This window comes from Chiloscyllium plagiosum, chromosome 8 (genome assembly GCF_004010195.1).
Source record: "Chiloscyllium plagiosum isolate BGI_BamShark_2017 chromosome 8, ASM401019v2, whole genome shotgun sequence".
Lineage (NCBI taxonomy): Eukaryota > Metazoa > Chordata > Chondrichthyes > Orectolobiformes > Hemiscylliidae > Chiloscyllium > Chiloscyllium plagiosum.
Window position 1 is genome coordinate 43611478 of NC_057717.1, and position 15590 is coordinate 43627067.

At 42.0% G+C, this 15590-nt stretch overlaps 1 long non-coding RNA gene across 1 annotated transcript; it reads right to left on the minus strand.

Annotated features, from left to right (window-relative positions):
* Positions 1-495: 495 nt before the first annotated feature.
* LOC122552127 lies at positions 496-2582 on the minus strand. The gene is made up of 2 exons (XR_006312309.1): positions 2199-2582; positions 496-709 (listed from the first exon to the last, which is right to left on the minus strand). It is a non-coding gene; the product is annotated as an uncharacterized LOC122552127 (long non-coding RNA).
* Between the last annotated feature and the right edge of the window lie 13008 nt (positions 2583-15590).

The window sequence follows — 15590 nt, forward strand, 5'->3', positions numbered from 1 at the left end:
GGTGTGAATGCATTCCTTAGGCAGCACGTTCCACTCTCATTACCACTATAATCTGGAAGTTAAAGGCCAGTATTTAGGGAATAGTGATCAATTTAATTTGATTCTAATTTACAGATTGCAAGGGACAAATGTAGAACAAGAAATTGAGTCTTAGTATGGATCTGCCTAATTTCATCAAGCTGAAATGAGATTTCATTCAAGGGAAAAGGAAACAAGAAGGAGGGGATCAATCAGAATCAGAGCAGTGGCAGGCATTCTGAGAAGGGATTAAATTTGTTCCCAGAAAATCTGTTCTCACAAAGTAAAAAATATCGTGCGGCTGAACCCAGAGCTCACCGAATGTCCATAAACACAGAGCGAGAACAGAAAAGCTTATATCAGACAGTGGGAACTCAATGCAACAGAAAGCTGAGCGGTGTGAGAAATGTGGAGGGCTCAAATCCAAAAAGAAATTAGAAAACAAACAGCTAAATGATGTTTGCAAGCAACAAAAAGCAACCTTCAGCAGATTTATTTTTCAATACAGAGAACACTTAACACTAATTAGTTCTTGGGTGTTGTAACCTGACTCATTTCAAAACCCCTTACTCTCATTTGTGCACTGTTTCCATAATATTGAGTTGTTGTGGTTCTGTTCGCCGAGCTCGAAGTTTTTGTTGCAAACGTTTCATCCCCTGGCTAGGCGACATCATCAGTGCTCGGGAGCCTCCTGCGAAGCAGAACGGATTCAGGATGATGCAGGTAATGATCACAGACGCGCACAACCGACTTCACAGATACAGACATGAAATTGCGCGTCAAAAGTCGTTAATATCAAAAACCACGAATCAGGAATGGACCATAGGACAAGCTGTCACCATAGGACAGAACAGGACAACACACCGCAAAAAAACGGCACTAAAAGAAAAAATGGCCAAACTAACACACAACAAAGAGGACACTACAATACACACCTGGGTTAAAAACCTCTCCTACAGACAACTCACGGAAAGAACAATACTGGCCAAGGGACTCAACTACAACCACAGGGACGCCAAGACAGCAGACTTCCTAGCAGCACTAGAATGCACACTCAGGAACAATGGACTGACAGAAGAGACACAACAAACAGTGAGACAAACGGTCGTACCTATGATAATAAGGAATAGACAAACACATAACCTCAACACCAAGGAGAGGGAAGCACTGAAATCACTAAGAAACGATAAGAACATAATCATACTACCAGCAGATAAAGGCAGAATGACGGTCATCCTAGATAAATCTGATTACATCCAAAAAGCACAACAACTACTTGCAGATATCAACACCTAACAAATGAAGGAATTTGACCCCACACCACAACTCACCAATAGGATAAATAACACACTAAGGAATCTACCAAAAAACGGACAGATAACCAGAGCTGACCTACAAAGAATGAAACCGGAAAGCAACAACACCCCCAGATTCTATGGATTACCTGAAGTACACAAACCAGACATCCCACTCAGACCCATAGTATCACTGCCAGGGACACCATCATACAAACTGGCCAAGGAACTGCAACAGAAACTGAAACACCTGGTTAGCGGATCCAAACACTCTATACAATCAACACAGGAATTCTTGGACATCATCAGAAATATACACATAGACAAAGAAGAAACCATGATATCATTCGACGTGACGGCACTGTTCACTTCGATTGACAAAACCCTAGCCAGAGAATCAATAGCCAACCTACTGGACATACAGAACAGAAAACAGGACGCTGAACCTATCAACAAAGACAGAATACTTAAACTACTGGACTTGTGCCTCACAACACACTTCACATTCAACAACCAGACATACGATCACATTGAGTCATAAACGTAAACCGAATAAATGAGTGATATTGGTGTCTATTGAACAATTCAAAACTAGGGATCTTGTGTAAAGAGACTTTGCTGTTAATTATCAGAACAATTCTACAAATAATACTACTCAGACATTTCCAGTTCAGTCGCACACAACGAGTTTGGGTTAGGACCATGCTGACAACAATAGTGTTCCACAATTCTGCTTCAATTCTGATGTTGTGAAACTGACATACACTAGATATGTTTTATGAAGGAGACAACGTAATTAGCAAATGCGGCAGATATCCATCACATTCATAACACATTCATTCAGGATCGGGTTCAATGTGCAGAATTAAAGTTCAAGTGGCATACCAGAAGAGATAAACTTGCAGGACATGTTTTCTGTCAGATGAGATTTTACAAATGTTGTACTGCGTCTAGACCAACATACAGCCCTGTACTCGTCCTTTGACGAGTCCACCCCACACATATCTTTGATGTTCAGGTATGTCTCCAACTTGTCTGTTGTGACAAATACGTGAATAACTGTCCAGTTCTAATTCGGAAGTTCTCCGCCTAGACTTTGGAGATGGCCAGTGTTTTAGAGACAGTGGTGAGGCCGAGGAGCGCCGTGTCTCAATTCAACCATTTTACAAAGTAATTTTCAACAGTTTTGCTGACTACACGATGGTGCGTTCACTGACCTGAACATGAACCAGCTGTTTACTACAGTCACTGAATTGTGCAATGTTTCCCTTTGTACTCTGGTAGTTCAATTAATGTTAAGTTCAATAATTTTTAACAGAAAGATAACCTTGCTTGGTTTGTCTTATAATTTTTAAGAAATAAAGTGATATTAACTCTTCATTGAACAGTATTCAAAAGTAAACTGCCATATATTTCACAGACACTAATCAAGCAAAATGCAGACAGTAACAGTAAAACAGGATTCGGTGAGCAGGGCTATGTATCAAGCAGCATCAACATCCTCTCTGGTAAGTTCTGTCCGTCTGACAAGACACAGCCTGGCGGGGGGGGGCAGATCCTTAAGAACAGTTAATATAGTACCCAGCATTGATGCTTGATCCTGTGGCTGCTCGGCTGCTTTCTGACAGGTTATGAGGAAATCAATAAATGGAAACATATAATTGAGCTCATCGTCATCAATCTGACTGCTGCAAATACACTTCTCCATTTAAAGTATCGGTAAGAATGGGTGATGCACAGACCTTGTGGGAGTATTGGCCATCTGTACATTTGTTAGACCTGTCCCAACAGTTTATGTAGCAACCCGTGTGCTGAATGAGACAGACTTCAAATAGATTGGGCAACATTCACGAGGTGTTATTGAGGGACAGTGGGCCATGGGCAGCAACAGAATCATAGTCTGTACAACTCATTCAGAATGCAATCACATGACCCGACGTACCTCCTACTCCATCAGTAGCATCAATCCAGAGATTCTCCCTTGTTCAATGAGCAGAAGGACATGTGAGTAGTAGCAGCAGGCAGACCTGGACATGAAGGGACAACCTGGTAAAGCTGTTGTCTTCACCTACCAAACAGAATGTCTTTCATGCCGATTACCAAAGGCAGCAAGTGATGGACAAAGCTCCGTGATCCCACCATCAAAGGTTCAGATCTATTTCTGCCATTTAATTTATTTGTAAATTATAGCATACAATGAAAAAAAACATTGAAGGACGAGGCTGCTCTCCAAAAAAGGAAATCTGCAATTATGGGGGACAGCAGCACATCACGAAATAAATTTCTCGATTTCCAACAACCTTCATCCAGAAGGGGTGAGCAGCTGATCCATTTATGCTCCTTGAATGGGCCCCAGCATCTCTCAGTCCAATCTTCAGTCAATTTGCTTCATGCCACACAGCGTTAAGAAATGAATGGAAACACTGGAAACTGTGATTTATCTCCTGAGATTGTCACGTCCTAGCCAAGCTGTTCCATTCCAGCAACAGCAATGACAATTACCAACAATGTGATACATTGCCCTCATATGTCCTGTCGACAAAAAAACAGGGCACTTGCATTGCAGCGAGTCATTGACCAATAGGTGGATGGTGTACCATTTAAATGTGAAGGAAGATGTTAGCAATAATGTGATCGATCAGCAATAACCTGGTCACTGATGTTCAGTTAGTGTCCCATCAAGCCCACTCAGCTCCTGACCCCATTGCAAGCTTCGTTAAAAAACAGCGAAATTCCAAAGGGGAACTGAGAGTAATTACTCCAAACATCAAGGCAGATAAGTTCTGCAGGCCTTCCGCAGGACAGAGAGTGTCTTCGGCTCAACAATTTTCGACTCCTGCAATGACCCCGTCTCCGTCATCAGCTCCGACCTGAGAAAGTTCACCGATTATACCATTCCTGGAACAGTACATGTTAAATGAAACATGTCTTGGAAATATCTAGGTTTTGTCTCAAAAACAAAGAAGTAATGTTCAAGCCACGAAAATCATTACACAAACAGGACAATAAAGAATCAACTCATTATACTTTGATTTTCAATGATATTGTCACCACTCATATCTGAACGTGGTGTCAATCAGCATCCTGGGTGCTATCATGGTCAGACATTGCCCTGACATCACCATATAAATAATATTGTCTTCAAGACTCAGGAGGTAAAAGAGGGGACTGCAGATGCTGGAAGCCAGAGTTTAGATAAGAGCGGCGCTGAAAAAAGCACAGCAGGTCAGGCAGCATCCCAGGAGCAGGAAAATCCACGTTTCGGGCAAAAACCCTTCATCAGGAATCCTGAGGAAGGGCTTTTGCAGGAAACGTGAATTTTCCTGCTCCTCTGATGCTGCCTGACCTGCTGTGCTTTCCAGCACCACTCTAATCTAAACTTCAAGAACCAGGAGTTCGGCAGTGATTAACTCAACTGCTGACTCCCCAGTGCCTGTGATGGATTACATTCCAATACTAACCCAGGACAATACCAGCACAATTAATGGCTATGACTTTCACGAACATCCATTCCCTCCACCACTGATGCTCAGTGGGAATAGTGTACACCATCTATAAGATTCATTGCACCAACATCTTCTAAACCCACCACCATCTGGAAGAACAAAGGCATCAGGTACTTTGCAAAAACAGCTATCTGCAAGGTCGCTCCTTCATTCACTCAGATGAAGTGATGTTTTCTCATGAGTTTATAATTCTCAACTCCTCAGATCAGCCAAGCAGCAGCAAGACTTGGACAGCAGTCAGGCTTAGACTGTCATGTGACAAGTAACATTTGTGCACATGAACATCTGGAAATGACCATCATAAACCAGCTCATATTCGCCATTCAACATCCATTACCATTGCTGAATCCAATGATACGAATATTCTCATGTTTATCCAAGATTATACAACTGTTATGAATAGAACATCAGATCAGAAGATATGAATCCTGCTGCTCGTAACATTCCGCTTGTCTTTCCGAAGCCTCCGTTACCTCCACGATTGAAGTCAGGAATATGGTGGTATAATCTCCACCGGTCTGAATGAATTCAGCTCCAGCAGTACTGAAACAGTTTGAACTATTGAAGGCGAAGCAGCCCACATGAATGGTCCGCATCCACAATCATCCCTCCAACACCTTCACTCAGCAGAATGTGTGAGTCTCATGACACAACTAATGTGGTACCTTCCACCCTTATTAGCACTGCCATCTTGAAGGTAAAATACAATATTAATGGAATAGTGATCTAATTAATTTGATTCAAATGTAAGTATGGTTAAGGACAGAGCTGGACCAAGAGTTGGAGTCTTTGTATGGTTCTGTCTAATTTTATTAAGCCGAAAAGTGATTTCGTTCGAGTGAACCGGAAATAAGACGAACAGACAAATCAGAATCAGTGCAGTGGCAGGCATTCTGAGAGGAAATTAAAGTGGCACCAAGAACATGTGTTCTGACAAAGGAAAAATGGTCTGGCTGCCAAATGCAGAGCTCACTGAAAGTCTCGTAATACACAGAGAGAGAACAGCAAAGCTTACATCAGGGAGTGGGTGTTTAATGGACCAGACAGCTGAGGGGTGTATGGAATGTGGAGCGGTAAAATCGAAAATGAAACAGGAAAGCAAACTGTGTGATTGAGATGATGCTGGCAAGAAATAACAAGTAATCTTCAGCACATTTCTTTCCAACACAGAGAACAAAAATAAGCTTAATAAGGAACATAAGAAGCAAACAATAGAAACCACATGTAGATGAAAAAGGTTTGTATATTTGATTCTTTTTGAATTGAAGGTTAAAGGGACCTCCCCACGTGGACTATAGTGATGAATACAGCACGGAACAGAGAATACGAGAGCTTAGTACTGGCTCATCGGGCCTCGATGTTGCACCGACCAGTGGATTCGATCTGAAAAATATCTATCCTACACCATTCTGTTTTCATCCATAGGATTTTTGCAATGACCATTTAAATGCCCTGAAAGTAGATGAGTCTACTACTTGGAGAATCTGGGAGAATTGTCTGAGAAGCCCTTCAGACACTTCTCTCTGTTGTTGCATTTAGGAATATGAAATCTATCATTCGAGACAGGTTGGTCAGAATGGCAAATTTGGGAACATTTGATGACCAAAGAAATTGTGAGCTCAGTCAAAAAGAAAAAGCAAGCACATTTAAGAGTTTGGAAAATGAAGATAGTAGGTAGGTGGTCGCAAAAAATATTAAAACAAAAATTGGAAAAATGTAAACAAGTAGTTCGGAGAGCTAAAAGGCACAATAAAATGTCTTCAGCAAACAGAATTAAGGAAAGTCCCAAACCGGTTTCCAGTTTTAATAGGGTAACAGGGAAAGAGTAGGTCCATTGAATGACAGAGGATGGAATTAATGCGTCGAGCTGGAGGAAGTGGGTTAAGTCCTTAAGGAACACTTTGCATCGATAGTCACAAAGGCGAAGGATGCTTTGGTACTGAGTCAAGAGAAGGACATGTTGAAATTCCAGAACATTTCGATGTTAAAAAAAAATTAGAATGTGCGAGATGAGTTGAAAAGCATGAAGGTAGACACGCCTCTGGGATATGATGGTTAAATCCCAGAATACTGATGGAAAAGCGGGTGGAAATTGCTGGGGCCCGATGCAAACGCTTTGCTGTCTCTTCAGTCGCAGGAGATGTTCCAGAGAACTGGAGCACAGGTAATGTGGCTTGTTTGTTGAAGAAGGGCAACAGAGTTAATCCAAGAAATTACAGTCCTGAGCCTTACGTGGGTGGTACGAGAGTCTTTGCAAAACATGTGGAATATTAGCGAAAAGAACCATGGCTTTGTTTTTGGCAAAGTCGTGTTTTACAAACTTGATTTAATGTTTTTTATAAAGAGACGAATGATTGATGAGGCCATGGGGCTGGATGGTGGTGGTCAGGACTTAGCAAGGCCCTGGATGTGGTTCCTTTTGGTAGGCGCATGCAAAGGTGATGACAAATGGGATCAGCATTTAGTCAGTCAGATGGAAAAAAGAACTGTTTGATCAAAGTAGAGAGAGGCGTTTTGAAGAGGGGTTTGTGACTGGATATCTGTGAATAGTTTCGGAGTGCTGCGGGTCATAAAGATGATTGCCAAAGAATGCAGCAGGATATAGGTCGGCTGGAAACCTGGGTGGAAAAAAGACAGATGTCAGATTATCTGAGGAAATGCGGGATAACGCATTTAAAAGGTCAGCTGCAGGAGAGAGGTATGCAGTAAATGGAAGAAGACAATGTAGCTTGGCGTGCAGATCCACAGTTCCCTGAAATAGGCAATACAGGTGGATCAGGTGGTTAAGAAGGCCTATCGCATAACTTTGTACACCCATTAGAACACAAAGTGTAAAAATTGGCATGCTGTATTGCAGCTGCATAGAACTTTATTTCGGCCACATTTGGAATATTGTGGACAGGACTGGTTACCAGATCAGTGAAACAATGTCCGAGATGTTGGAGATAATTTGAAAAACGTTTACAAGGATGTTGTCTGGTTTGCAGAATGTAAGCTCTGAGAAGAAATTGGACAAACTTCGTTTGCTTTAAATTGGACATCAATGCTTATGGAGCTCCCTGATAAACATTTACCCTTTTAATGAGGGTACAGATATCAAACTATGAGTAGCCACAAGTAAAAAGGGGAAAGACTCTAGCAGATATGAGGAGCGTGTTTATTTTTCTGTTCTAGAATGTGAAAGTGCCTGGAGAGCGCTGATAGAGGAGAAGATAAATGGCAATGTTTAAGGGCTAAGTGAGACATAGATGAATAAGCAGGGAATCGAATTTCCCCAACTTTCAATCCCGGATCAAAACGTCCAAATTAGCATCACCCTCTTGAACTGTCCAACCTATCCATGTTCATTCCCACATCTGTTGAACTCCTTTCCAACCTATCACCATGAGCCCCACATCCATCTATTTTTTTTCCTTTCCAGCTATCTTCACCCGAGCCCCATCTCCCTTCCATTTTGCTTTCGGCCGCTTGGACTTCCACCACATTCCTCATGATGAATCCATCGTTGAAATGTCAACTGTCCTGCTCTTCGGAAGCTGACTAACCGGCTGTGCTTTTTTGGCCCCACAGATTTCGACTCTGATCACCAGCAACTGCAGTCCTCACTTTCTCCGAGCACAGGCATCAGGCAGATTTAGGGGCAGGGACAGCGAATAGATTAGAGACATAACGAGAGAAGGTGCTGCATGCAGTGGGAATGGGAGAACATGAGTCTTTGTTGGAGGTGGGTGCAGTAATAGAAATAGAGTGAGTGTGAGTTAGCAATTTGTCGATTGTGTTACTTAACCTGTTTCAGTGGAGAAGATCACTGACCACCGTCCACATTGCAGGGCATTGACCCAGAAGGTTGGCACCTCACTGACCCTTAGGTTCAACCTCGGACGAAGCTGGCAGTGTCTGTTGTCATCGCCTCCCCAGCCATTCCTGGAGCAAGATAATGTCCCTCTCCTGCACCAGGCCATCCAGCAGAACCTCAGGGGCTTGTCCACAAAGTGTGGCCCTAGTTTTATCCCCTCTGCCATGTCCAGGGCAGTTTTGGATGGAGAAGACAACAACATAATGACAACGTAAAGACGGCCGCTGCAACAGGGAGGCCAGCCTATTCTGCGAAATCCAGGCAGTGGACAGTTTTTAGAGACATGTTTGAATGAAAAACAATCTGGTGACTGTCAGATTAAAGGAGGAATTTAGGGCCATGGAAGGTAGATTATGAGACAGACTTGGATTGGTATCTTTAATAAATTAATTTAGTTTTGCAGGGATAGTCTATCCATGAAACCCAACCAAAATGAAACTTGACCAAACTATAATAAGATTCAAATCATTGTCTGTGCCAAACTAGGAAGGTGTTTCTAGGCGTTGTGGTGTGAAATATTAAAGCTAAAATGTTAGGGAGTGCAATTGTGAAGGAGATTCACATCATTGAAGTGGCTGACACAATGTCCCCGGCCGGTAGACGAAGCTGGGATAAAATCCTCGCCCAGTGTGTTCTGAACATCATTTTTCAATCTTCACCAGGTAGATATGAGAGTTTTATCAGACACAAAAAGCCGATAGATGGAAGTCACACTGTGACGGGTGAACTGAACATTCCTGTATCACAGATCATGGTCAGTGATGCAGGTACAATTCCCAGCAGTAGAAATGAAGTCCGTTCTGTCACAAATACTTCTCAATTCTAACATTTCAGGAAGTAAGAACTGATTCTAATTAGCGGCTGTGTTGACTTGCCCCTCGTCAAGAATTCATACTTTGCATTTATTGTCTGTGGGTGTTATTTCTGACCTAACAGTTTCATTTCACACTCACATTGAGACACAAGCACAGAATAGGTAAATACATTCTAAACTGAACAAGACCCAGGATATTAGTTATTTACAGATACTCGCATCCATTATAAAACTGAGCTCCCAAATCCGATTATGAAATTCAGAGACTCTCCCAACCTGTTCAGGATAGGCTGCGGGCACCTTTTACAGTCCTAATTCCCTCAATCAGAACAGACATGTCGTAGACTCAATAATAGGCCTATGCATTTTCAGCTGAAAAGCGTATATTTCTTTAAATCGACAGCCAGACAGGGAACAAGCAGATTATCTTCTCCCTGGCGACAATTACCAGTCTCTGTGACATCGCGCTTGTTCTTTAACGCATCCTCCCTCTGTAAACAGCCCAGTTTCTGCAACTATCCCTACATTTAGAACATACTGCAAACCTAAGCTTCTGGAAAACTCCTTCCTGCTGTGGGAGAAGGCAAGAGAAGTACAGTTGGATCGAGTTTATGGAAGACGTTAAACTGTGCAAAAGACAGTTTAGTTTGGGGAGTATGAGATCCAGAGCTTGCAGAAAACAAAATAAAATTGCATTAATTCTATAGGAGATTAACAGAAGGCTTGAGAGTAAAGGACGCGATTTCATTTGAAGTATTTTGTGGAGATGGAGTTGTAGTAATTGGCAGAGGTTTGAGAGATTTATAGATTTGGAGGCTCCAACGAAGGTGAGAGACACATGGACAGTTTTGACATCTGGTGGTGATTACAGAGATCGGGAGGACTGGACACGTTTTCACAGATAGGGAGGGATTTAGGGTGCGGAGATTACAGAGATAGTGAGCTGCGTCGGTGCAGAAGGTTGTTTCACCAAGTGGAGCGAGAAATAGAAGAAATTACGCAACCAATCACGCTTTGGAGTAGGTTACACAACGTGACAAATTGTAGGGACTCGAGGAAGTTAAAGAGATGGGTGGATTTTTTGCTGCTGGAGAATATTGGACATATAATGGACACTGTAGTGGATGCAAGAAGTTTTGGAGAGAATGTCATTTTTCAGGACGAGAGAGTTACTGTATATAATTCTATATGACAATGATGTGGACACTTAGGAGAGGGTGCAGAAAAGTTTCACCAGGTTCCTGCCTGGTATGGAGGGTCCGAGCTATGAAGATACGTTGAGTAGATAAGGATTGCTTTCATTAGACGGGGGCTGAGAGGTTTCCAGATTGATGTCGACAAAATCACGAGACTTTAAGACAGAATGGAGCGTTTTCCCAGAGTTTGGGACTCACATGATCGGGCTCACGAGTTCAAAGAGAGAGTGTAAAAGTTAAATGGAGATAAGTTTCGAAAGTTCTTTACGCAGAGGCTGTTGAATGCCAAGAATGCCTTGCTGGGGGAGGTGGTAGAGACGGGCAGGATAACGTCTAATAAGATGTATCAAGACAGTTGAATGAATGGGTAGGGAGCAGAGGGATATGGATACTTCTAAAATAGACGGCAGTTTCAGGTAGTGGATCTTGATCGCCGTAGCTTCGAGGGCTGAAGAACCTGGAACTGCGCTGTAATTTTATTTGCTTTTTGTTCTTCCTTTGAATATCCTCATGCCATTTTCTTGGTTAAGAGCTATCGCTCTGAATGACAACCAAAACATATCTAACTCCTTCTCACTGTGACAATGATTATACTTACACTGTGTGTTCCACCCTCCCACTACCCTCTGAGTGAAAAGAATACTTAAACGACTCTCCTCTTCGCATATCTACCTTTAAACGTTAATCTTTCTACCCAGCTGTGATCCCTCCACAAATACGAACAGGATCTTCCTGTGTACCGAATTTGCTTTCTTGATAATTTTAAGCCTCTCACTCACGTCCCAAAGAGACTGTTCTGCTCATAAGGAAACTCAGTGACCGTTAAGGAAGTGCTCACAATTATAGGCACCTCCATCTGCCCACCCCCACAACCCCCGAACCCCAGCCCTCTGCTCTGCATGTTCGGACATTTAGTGGATGCAATAATTTGCCTTCAGCTTCTGACAACAAATGGCTGCAATTCGTTTAAGTGTAATGGATGTATTAGATAAGGTTTCAGAAAGTTCCACGAGTTTCCTTTGCTATATTAAGTGAAAAAGGTGAAAAGGGAGAGATTAGATTAATTTAAATGTCATCATCACCGTCTACGCGTAGAGCCACAGGAGATTGCCGAGATTTTAAACGAGTATTTCTCATCGTTGTTTACTCAGGGGAGAATTCGTCTACGCTCAGGAACAAGGGAAGGAATGGTGCTATTTTGGGCAGCTTACTACGAAAGAGATGTCTACAAACTTACAGCTTATTGAGCTGGTTCAATCCCCTTCACCTGATCAAGTCCGTTCTCAGAAGATGTGGGAGACTTGCGAAAGACTGCAGAGACCGTTGCAGACATTTCCGCTTCGTCTTTAGCTACTGGTAAAGTTCTGGATGTCTGGAGGTGATTTCAATGTTAAATCAATGTAGCAAATACAAACAAAGCAACGATAGTCTAGTGAGTCTTACATCAGGGGTAGGAATATTGTTGAAGGAAGTATTGAGGGCCGGGATGAAGCATCATTTTAATTGGTTTGATTATGGATTTATGCGCGGGAATTCATGTCTAACAGACGTACTAGAGATTCCTTTTCAGATAAGTAACAAGGAGTATAGGTGGAGTTAGGGTGGTGGGATTTCGCGATACGGACTATACTCAGACCTCCAACAAGGTCCCAAATGGCAGACTAGTCATGCAGGTTAGATCTCATGGGATCCAGGGAGAGCTAACTAATCGGATTCAAAATTGGCTGGATGGCAGGAAGCAGAGGGTTTTGGTTGCAGTTGCTTCATGGGCTGAAGTCCTGTCACTAGTTTGCCACAGTTGTCAGTGCTGGGAACTTTGCCTTTTGTTATTTAAAGAAGTGATCTGGGTGGGAATATACAAGGCATGATAAGTATATTTGCAAATAATTCAAAATTAGGAGCATCATTGATATCGAGGAGGCTTATCAAAAAAATCAGAGGGTTCTTGATCAGATGTGGAAGCTAGAAGTGCAAATGCTGACGTTTCAGCGTTGAAAAGCGTGGGGTTGAAGAAAGCACAACAGTCAAGCAATATCCGAGGAGCAAGAGAGTCGATGTTTCGAGTGCAAATCCAGGGCTTATATCTAAAACGTCAACTCTCCTGCTCCTTGGATGCTTCCTGACATGCTGTGTATTTTACGGACCACGCTTCCCGACACTTGATCAGATGGAGAAGTGGGCTGATGATTAGTGAATGCAATTCAAAACTACAAGTAAGCGTGAAGTTTTACACATTGGATAATCAAACCAATGTGAGAATTATGGAGGGAATTGTCAATTCTTACAGGGTTTTTGGGATCAGACGGATCTAGGAGTACAGGTGCATAGTTCTTTGAAAATGGCGTCACAGGTAGATAAGGTAGTGAAGAAGCTGTTTAGCATGCTGGTCTTTAACGTTGAAGGGAGTGAATATAGGAGTTTGGAAGTTATGTTACAACTGCATATGTCGTTGGTGAGGCCGCAATTGCAGTATTGTATTCTGAATTGGTTACCCTGTTTTAAGAAATACACTGTTCAACCGGAAAGAGTGTGATTAACATTTACATGGATACTGCCATGATTTGTAGGTCTGAGTTAGAGGGAGTGTTCACCAGGATAGCACTTTATTCCTGGAACCAAATGAGAATGAAGGGTTACCTTTTTGAGGTGTATTAAGTATTGAGAGGTATGGACAATTTGAACTCATATCGACGTTTTACCCAGGATGGGGAGTTTAAAACTAGAAGGCACAGGTTTAAGATGAGTGGGACAATTTTAAGAAGGACTTGTGGGGCAAATTTATCAAGCAGAGAGTGGAACGTAAGTGGAATGGGATGACGGAGAATAAGTGGTTGATCCAGGTATAAGAATATCATTTCAAAAATACAACATTTGAACACGTACATGGTTGGCAAGGGTTTCGAGTTTTTGAACACTGATTGGGTGTTGTAATTTCAATAGGGACCACATTATAAATAGCTGAGTGGGCACCATGGTCAGTCTGGAGCAATTTGCGCCAAAGCGACTATTTCCATGCTGTATTATTCTGTAACTCTATGACTCGAAATCAATCCAAGGTAAAAGCGACAACGACTCAGAACAAAACACTCTTTGACTTCAAAGCCAAGGTAGTGAACAAGATATAGCACTGGCATGTAGTTCAGGACCAAACACAGCAGTAGTTTGGAAGGTTTCAGTTGAATATGACAGAAATGACTCACACCAGAACCATTCTCACCAGGTAATGTGTGATACGTTTTGAGAGGCAATGATGTCCACTGTTCAGAATGACAATCTCCACTTATTTAACTGAATCTGAAAGAAAATGTCTGGTGAAAATAGCTTCAAATCTAAGGGAAAATAACTTTTTAGATTTAATGCAGGTCCATTGTCTTACAAGAGTTGATTTGATACGAATTGGGATCAGTTGTCGGAGGATCATTTTACGTCCAGGGTAAAGGGTTAGCATTTAAAATATGAGCGAGACAGAGTACGATTGAGAATTTAACAGCCTCCTTAAGAAAATTTGTAATTTTCAATAAATAGTTATGTGTGGCATCACAAAAGATTCAAGGATTGCTCACGTGGGTACTTCCTCAGTATTTGTCCTTCCCTTTGTTATTGAAGTGAGGTATGATGAAAATGAACTTCCAAGTGATATCAAAAGATAGACTAGAGATTATTAGTTGTCTAATCATATCGGTTCGTTCAGGTGATAAAGTGAAGGGCAGCATCAAGTTCACAAAGGCATGGGGTGTTCATTCTGAGGAATGTGAAAGCTTGGTGACAGTCCATAAATCTTGGGCCATCACAGTTGGAAGGACTTTCGATCAGTGTTTAGCTGAAGCCACAATGGCGACTCTGCAAAGCTGTGCATTTCAGCAAATGCCTGTTTGAGTAAAGAGCAGCTGGCTTCAGTTACATGGCAGACCAAAATATCAGGTTGCTCCCTCAGTGGAGGGTTGTCGTCATCTTTCCTTTGATCTGCAGTGAGCTTTTGAACACTGTTTGGGTGTTGTAGATTAAATCTGGCCGCCTCCTTTAATTTCTTCACAGTCTGTCGTCCACGCCTTCCCTACACTCTGACTCTCGCAGTGTCTCCAAAGACTGTGTCTTGTCGAGTCCGTGACCCAGAGTGACCCCCCAATCTGTCTCGTCAAGTCTATATTCATACTCTATCTCCCACATCTGTCTCACCTCACCCATCTCCTGTCTGGCTCTCCAGTCCCTGTCTCTGCTGCTATTCATCCCTGTTTCTATTTTTCCTTCCTTGTCTATCTACACATCTCGTGCGCGATTGCTCACTGTATTTTTCCCTGTGAAATCCTTTGCTCAACGGTTGTACTGTGGCAGATCCATTATTATGATTTCCCATCGTCTTTCTTTTTCATTGCAACTGTTTCTACTGTTATTCGGCAACAAATATTTTGTATCACCCACTGTTAATTTAAATGTTGAGAGATTTCTGGTAACATGTTGTCAATGTCAAAGTCAAAATGTTAAAGCGCGTCAACGGCAACGTTATTGCTCACAGCAACTGCTGCTCATCTCTCACCTCTGCTTAAAAAATGCCTCACTACTGAACAGAGGAACTTTTATTTGTCAAAGAAAATGTTGAATTTGGAAAGATGAACTATTGTAGTGATCCTGGCTGGTGTTATTTGATAATTTTGGTATGGTTTTAACTCCATTGCACCCATTTGTTTCATTTTCTTTTTGCTGAACCCTGATTTATCGGCATTTATTATTCACTAGTCACATCTGTAAGTCCCGGTGAGGTGGGCAACTCAACGTTTACTGTAATTCCATAGAAGAGGAGATCTGTGAATTTGATCTTCAACATATCCGGCTGCTACATTCTTCTGTGCTCAGTATATTTCATAGGTTTATTGTATTAATACACAACAGTAGTAAATATTAGGGATT